We start from the raw sequence: 8593 nt of genomic DNA, 5'->3' as shown, positions 1-8593 counted from the left end.
AGATTTGGTATCTAGTGAGAGCCTACTCTTCACTTCAACAATGGTGCTTTCTCTCTGCATCCCCACATGGTAAAACAGGAGAAGCCTCTTTTATAAGGGCACAAATCCCATTCATGAGGGCTTCACCTTCATGACCCTATCACTTCCTAAAGGTCCCACTTCTTGATACCAGCACAACGGAATTAGGGTTCAATATGAATTTTGGAGGGACATAAATATTCACACCATAGCAATCACAAAGGCTGCTCATGGCAGAAGCGAGATTAGAACCTTGACCTCCTAGCTCTTAGCCCAGCTCTCCTTTGACTACTCTGCCATACTAGAAGTCATTTTGGCAAGGACTGAAACAAAACTATAAGTATTGATAATCAGCTGTGTTCATTCAAATCTGGTATTGGGTGTGGCTTATAGCTATGTTTTCTATAATATCTTGACACATTGAAATTAGGGCTATATTTTAAAAGTTGAATAAGATGCTTTAAATTAAAACATAGCCTCCTTCCTTCTTCCTATAGTGTTGGAGATCAAAATAATATGCCTTCCCATTAGAGGCAGTACAGGGCAATGGCTCTAGAGTTATGTCGTCTCAATCATCTTAACCAGATGTGTCATCTTGAACAAGTTACTTAAATTCTCTGGACTTTAGTTTCCTCAAAAGTAAAATGCGGATAATAATATTTCCTACTTCGAAGGGTTATACTGATGATTAAATGGAATAACACATGTAAAGAGCTTAGAACAGAACTTATCACATAATAATTTCTCAATCAATATTAGTTTGTGGTTATCCCTTGAGAGAGATGATGTGGCAAGATGGTAAAGTCAGACTCAAGTTAAAAACAACCCAACTCACAATCTTTCTAAGAATCTTGGACAAGCTACCTAACTACTCTGGGCCTCACTTTCCTCATTTCTAAAATGAAGTGGAAATGATAACTATCCCACAGGGTTGCCATGAAGATTAAAAAAGATAATGCATGTAAAGTGTTTAGGAGTTCAACAGAGCTATAATCCTGATGGAGAGAGACCCCTTTATCACTTAGCTAAAAAGGTCAAGGTCAAAATGCTAGGCAGGAGCAGAAGTCTCTGCTTGAGACACCCCCATGCCAAACTGCAGCGCAACCCTTTCTGAAATAGCAAGAATTAAAATCTTCCAGGTCTATGCCATGAAAAGGGCTATCCCCAAGGGCTACTGTTTTAGTTGAAGTTCATGTTATCTCTTTGCAGAACTATCCTGGCTCTGTGTAGTCCTCACAGTGCTACAAGAATTATCCTTCTAAACCACAACTTTGACCATGACTATTAATGAATGGGATTCCCTATTGTTTTCAGGATAAAATCCTAATCCTTAGCTGACACACAAGGCTTTTTGTGGTCTGACTGCTGATTACCTCTTTAACTTCTTATCTCCCTCTTCTCCCATCCCCAGGAGGTCACTGAACCTTGGGACTAGTTATGAGGGCTGAGGAACGATTTGGGGAGGGCTTTACATTCCTGAAATGCTTTAACCAGAATACCATGCCATTGATCCCACCAGAGATTTGGCTGACTGTGATTGGAAACTGGCTAAGTAAGTCAGCAGCTCTTGAATTCTAAAAAATTGAGGCCAATACCTAAGAATGATGAACACTGAGTTCATGATAGTGAGCAAGGAGATAGAGTAATGGAATTGGGGAAAAGTAACCAGGGAGCCTCAAACTGTATCTATAATGTTTTACCTCTTAAAATAAATCTGAGTCAAAAATATAAAATGGTAACATATAGAAAACTGGTAGAAGGCTATACAGGTGTTTATTATATTCTCATAGGCATGTTAAGTGTTTGATATTTGACAACTGGCAAGGCATCTTTTTATGCATTGTACATTTAATCCTGATTGAATGCCTAGTATAAGAAAAGTGAAGTGGGCCCTGAGCCTAGCCTAAAACCACACAGCTAGTATGCAAAGCCTCAGTCATTAATATGCATTTAGTCATTGAGGCAGAGAATTCAGTCTGCTCACCAAGATATATGTGTATGACTTCCGACTATAAAGCTGGACTACATTTCCCAGCTTTCCCTGCAATCAGGTGTATCTATGTCCCAGCCAATGGAATGTGAGAAGCACTGTACATATCCACACCCCGTACATAAAATCCTCTAATATGTGATCATCCATCTTCCTCCATCGGTTGGGTGTCAATACCAAGGGAGACCTTGAAAGCTTTGTGTTGATGATCACAGAGCCATTGTTAGCCTTGATCCCTAAATGATGGCATGGAGCAGTGTGCCCCAACCTCACCAACCCCTTATAGCAGACTGTGTGGACTTTATACATCAACAAAGTAAACTTCTAGTGGGTTAAGTCACTGACATTTGTGAGTTTGTCTTAAAAAATGGCATTATTTAACTAGTACTCTATTGGTACTAGAAATGGAGTGCTGCATTAACAAAAACCTTAATATATTAATATATCACATTAGCTTAGCAGTTGCACAACAGGAGAAAATAAAGTGATCATCAGAGTATAACTTTCACCTGAGAAAACATAATGGCTGACCACAGGCCCATTGAGTCTTTAGCTTCAAATCAGAGGTCAGCAAATTATGGCCCGGAGGCTAAATCTAAACAAGGCCTGCTAGAACACAATCACTCTCATTTGTTTACATATTGCCTATGTCTGCTTTTGCACTACGACAGCAGAATTCAATAGTTTTGATAAAAATTGTACATCCCACAACATAAATAAAATATTTACAATCTGGAATTTTACAGAAAAAGTTTGCCAGCCTTTGCTCTAAGGGAAAGGTTTACAGAGTCCCAATGGTAATGGGGTTGGCTTTTACTTTCTAGATTTTAGAGTTGGTTTGTTTATAAGGAGACATAAAAGGGAATGGAGAAAGTTGATGCCTTGATAGTATAGTCTATTGCTTCTTGATCCCAAATAGTAAGAGATAAGATGAATTGGAAGAACAAAAATTCATTAAAACTCAGTCCTAAGACAAAGACAGATTTAGGATGTAGTCGTCTCGCCCAGGTCTTTTATCTCAGATAGCATCATGGTAGAACCATGAAGTTGTGAGGAAGCAAAAAATAAATCAGGATTGATAATTATGTTTCGGGAAAAAACTTTGGACATGTTTATAGACACTGGGAACTGAATGGAAGTATTTGAGGGAGCTGATTGCCGAAGAAACTAGAAGACCAGACTAAAAATGTCTTTGATTGTTCAAACAACCCTTGGGCCTCCAAACTTGATAAGCAAGAAGTAGACTACTAAACCTGTATAACACCAAGAAGGGCAACTCTCTAATACCTAATCTGAATGTGGCCATGGAGGATAATGGATAAAGAAGAACCTTCCAGATGATACGGCCATGAGCCAGGAAACACAATGGACAAGGGAAGAATGTTCCTTCCAGAGAGAAGAATTAGCATCTAATTAAGAAACTTCCTCCACTGGTGAGGAAAAAGGATTTTCATAAATCTTGCCCAGCCGAGTTTCCTCTTTGCTTCATCTAGTGAGCTGTCTCCCATCCTTTCATTTTATGAATGGAAGTGTTGTGTTATTGTGAGGAAGTGTTCCTACTTCACCAGAATACTGGGTGAAGAGGGACAAGAAAAATAAGGTGTCTTTTTAGTTCATAGGTTGCCAGCCCATGAGGAGCACATCTAGACATTGTGGAGAAAATTGTGTATCATCCGAAGATCAATGGCCTGGAACTGGACTAAGGGAGGGAAGGAAGGGAGAAAGATGAAACTGATGTTTGTTCTCAGATGGTTAGACTGTGACAAAGATTTCTATCTGTTCACAGAAACCCTTTCTCTATTTTTCGGGGACATAAGTAGTCTACATTTCCCAGCCTCACTTGGACGAAGGTTTGATTATGTCACTGAGTTCTACCAACAGAATGTTTAATCTAGAAAGAGAAGTTGAATATGGCAGGCAGATTGATTGCCACATATCAAATAAATATCTGAAGTCAGACCCAACAATTTTAATGGCCTTGAAAAGCTCTCTAAGTAGTTGTTCTGCATTTGTAAAAAAAAAAAAAAAAAGTGACTCATCCTTTTGAAGATAAGTATATTGATCTGAATTCAGTCCATTTTGTGGACATTGGCCCCAACAGATGAATATTATATGCTACCGTCATCAGCATGCTGAACAAGAAAGACTCAGAGAGTATAACTCTAAAAGCAACTTTATTTTGTTCTCCCACTGTCCTCTGAATTTGCCCAGAGGCAACTGTCCTTCCCCTGCCACTGGATGGAAATTTATCAGCCTACATAGCATCAGCGGTCACTCTCGGGTAATAAAATTTTTATTATCACTTCACAAATACAACAGTATCCAAAAACCTCCAGTCTCAGCTAATAACAAAAATTTCAAATTCTAATTAATATTAAATCTTTCCCACCCTTGCAGGAGTGGAGGCATGATTCTTTGACTCCTTCTTCCCATCTGAGATTTCTATTTCCTGTCCCTAGGTCACTGGCCCCTCTGGATTGAAATATAGAGTACGAAAAGGGGAAGAGCATAAAAGATGATTGTATAATGGTAACTGTTTGAAGCTGACTCTTTTCTTCAGAGGCACCTCTGCTGGGACCCTCCAACCATAATTCCATTATCATGGGCAGTACATCTCTGTAGGCAGGCCTCTCCTGATGCCCTTAACTTCTTTATCCAACACTATACCTCAGGCCTCTGTCAAGAACATTACTAAAGTGGGTTTCCCATTCAGTCCCCAGAATTTTTGCAACATTGGCCCAATGTTGGAGGGGAGAACGGTTGCTTTCCGGATCCATTTGTCTACTTTGAAGTCACAGGAAGCTTTAGCTGGCCTCTTTTAGCTTTCTCAGGTATGAGTCAGATATCTGTCACCACATCCAACCACTCCAGGGACTGTTTATGAAGCTCTCTGATTGGTCCCATGGAAGCCTCCCTCCCTTGAACTTGAAATGATGAGCCCATACCTCTCTACCCTGCCTCCTTAGCAACGAGATATACAGTGGAAATTTTATACAAGCTTCTTCAAAGTATTCATCTTCATAAAAATCTTCCAAACACCCACATTTTAATGCCTTAATGAAGGTGAGGTTCTCTAAGTATTTTTTGCCCACCTACTCTAGAATTCCTAAATGATGATTTGTCTCTGGCATCACTTTGATATCTGAAATGCATTACAACTTAATATCATGAAACTTCCATTTTAACATCTTCTTATACTGCCTAATACATTGTGAGAAATCAATTGATCAAAAATGAAAAGAAACATACTCAAGATTTTTATTTTTTACCCTATCTTTCGTCCAATGTAGGAAACTTGCCCTACTTATACACTGACCTGCAGATCACTGAGTTATCTATTCTTGATGGTCCCAAAAGAAATGTAGTGAGGAATGCTAGTACATGACACATGCAGGAAAATAAAATGGGGATGATCTCTGGATAGACACAGCATTGTGAGATGATTGTATCTCAGCTCAAATGTAATTTCACCCTCTCCTAAATTACATTTTCCCCTACCAATTTGCTTAATGTGCACTTTCAGAATGCTGTATTAGAATTTAATTTTCCTCTGGGCAAAATGTTACATTCTCATCTAGCCTTGTGCATGTTTTATGTCCTTTTTATTTTCTTAAATAAAAATTGGGACAAAGATAAATAGGCAGAAGCTGCAAGGAGGCACATGGGCCAGTGAGTGAAAAAGGAAGAGAGAGACAAAGGAATTTGGGGAATTGTCGTAGTCAGCTCAGGCATTCATAACAAAATGCCATAAGCTGGTTGGCTTAAACAACAGAAATTTATTTTTTCATTGTTCTGAAGGGTAGAAGCCCCAGATCAGAGTGCCAGTGGATTTGGTTCCTGATAAGGCATCTTTTCCTGGCTTGCCACGTTCTGTCAGTGTGCTCACATGGCAGGGAGATAGTGCAGGGTAGGGCGGGGTGGAGCAAGCTCTCTCCAGTCTCTTCTTATAAGGATATTAATACTATCAGATTAGGGCCTCATCCTTATGACCTCATTTAACCTTAATTACCTCTACAAAGGCCTTATCTCCAAGTACAGTCACATTGGGTGTTGTAGCTAGATTCATGATAGGAGTTTTGAAAGACACAAATATTCAGTCTATGACCAGAATGATCATATCACTGCCAGTATAATATTATTTTCCTCTGTGTTGTGATAAGATTAGCAGCCTCAATAGCTGGAATAGCTAAATGTGAAGGCTCCACAGTACTTCATTTCTTCTAATGAATCACAGGTAATATTGGGGTCCTTTAAGCTTATGTAACCTGCTGTATGGTGGGCAGAATAATGACTCCCAAAGATAGCCATGCTCTGAACACTGGAATCTATGAATTCATAACCTTACATGGCAAAATTGACTTTGCAGATGTGATTAATGTCAAGGACTTGAGATGGGGAGATTATCCTGAATTATCCAAGTGGCTCCAACATTATTATAAGGGTCCTTAAAAGTGGATGAGGGAGGCAGAAGAGTTTCATCACAGGGAAATGTGACCATGGAAGGAGGTGACAGGGATGCAATGTCAGAAGAACTTGAGCCATCATTGCTGGTTTGAAGATGGAGGAAGGGGGCCATGAAACTAGAAATGTGGGTGACCTCTAGAAGTTGAAAGAAGAAAGGAAATTGATTCTCTTCTAAAGCCTCCAGGAAGAAACACAACCAGTTGACACCTTCCTTTTATCCCAGTGATACCTGTATTGGACTTCTAATCTACAAAATGGTAAGATAATAAATTTAAGTTTGTTTTAAACCACTAAGTTTGTAATAACGTATAATATGAACAATAGAAACCTATTCTCCCATTGAAAGTTCTCATCCTCTTTCCAAAAAAGTGGTCCTAGCTCTTCCAGTCAAGATCTGTAGCTCAAATCTCTGCTTTCCATGGAATATGCCTCCAGCTACACCCTGGCACCACTGCTTAGACTCATGATACACAGGGCCTGAATCGGGACAGTTTGTGGGCTGACTTATAAAACAAAGACTTGTGGAAGTAAAAACTAAAATCTCAGATGCTTTCAGCAGGTAACTTAATGACTGTTCCTGATGCTAAGTCTTCTGGACCATAAGCACTTCTTGAGGATAGAAACTACTTCTTGTTTGTAATTCCATCTTCAGAACCTAAGACTTCAGTGCTTGCATAGAGTAGATGCTCAAAAAAACACCTGTTTAATATTAAAATAACTATCACAGACTCTGATTGGAATTTGACAGGATAAGCCCTAACGTACTTTATGATTTTTCACTTTCAACTTTATTTTACCGTAAATGCTGCTACTTTACTTTTCAGGGATTTTTTTTCAGTTTATAAGAGCTAGAAAACCAAGAAAATAAGGAAATTTGTGGTATACATAATTAAGAAGAGTCAGCATGGTGTCAGCTTCAAGCATTCCTGAGTCCAAAATACTTCTTGCATTAGGTCCTCAGCACCTTCTCCCTTGTTTGTATAATAAGCATCACTTTCTCACCCAGGAAAAACACCATTAAAATGTGTTTCCACCTACATATCTAAAAGATCTCTCCAAAAATGCACCAACCAAATAGAATTTATCATATCCACTCTACTCTAATAGATTCTTTTCCCACACTTAAACTTAGCAGACATAGAAAATTATTTTGTAAGATGGATCATTATAATATAAATTTGAATATTCCATGGGTGAAACTATCTTCCTTCTTCCCTTTCCTATAGGCTTTAGCAGCAATAGAAACTGTGCCAAATATAATACAGATGTTCTATCCTCTAACATTCTAAAATATAACCAGGTAATTTACTAGTCACTGTGGGTATAATGACTGTATTTTCTGAACTGAAAGTTTAACTGAAATACATTGCTTTAATCATTGCCTTTAATATCAGTATAAATGTCTATTCCTTACCCTAAAATGATAACAGAAATCACATTCCTTGCAAATATTAAGACATTTCATCTTACTAAAGAATTGTAGTATTACATCAATTATGAGATTTAGTTCTTTGGATCTAGTTTATGCACTAGTGTTGAAATTGTGGCACATGTTGATGGTGTGTGGGACAACATGGTAAAATATCTAAAATTAGAATTGTCTGAAAGTCTGGAATACAAGATCATTTTATCAAATGGAAGAGTTGAAGGGATGGGAGAAAGAGCAGATAAAGTATGAGATTTCCTTCTGACCCAAAAGAAGCTTATGTATAATTGTGAATAAAATAATGCTTAATCAGAGGAAATAAACAGTGGAAAACAAAATATAACCAAATGTTAGGTTTGTAGTATAGATAATGAAAGCTACAGAAAAAAAGAGAAATACCTATCCACCTCAAATATTTGATATTAACTTCTATTTGAGTTTGTAGCAATATTATATATTTCCTCTTTTCCCAGCCATTCATCTGAACATTCTAGCCAGCTCAGTAACTGGGCTCCTTATTAAACAATAATAACCTGACCCTTATTCTCCCTTTTTCCAAATGACAACCCATGAGAATGGACTGTGTTCATCCCATTTACTGAGAACAGAGACAACTTAAAAAATGACTTTAGCAGATCCAAAAACTAAATCTTTCAAAGAAAATGTATTTGTGAAAGAAACATAGCAACTGAAAT

The sequence above is a fragment of the Propithecus coquereli genome, unplaced genomic scaffold (assembly GCF_000956105.1).
Source record: "Propithecus coquereli isolate 6110/MARCELLA unplaced genomic scaffold, Pcoq_1.0 Scaffold30, whole genome shotgun sequence".
Classification (NCBI taxonomy): Eukaryota; Metazoa; Chordata; class Mammalia; order Primates; family Indriidae; genus Propithecus; species Propithecus coquereli.
This window is presented reverse-complemented; position numbering follows the sequence as displayed.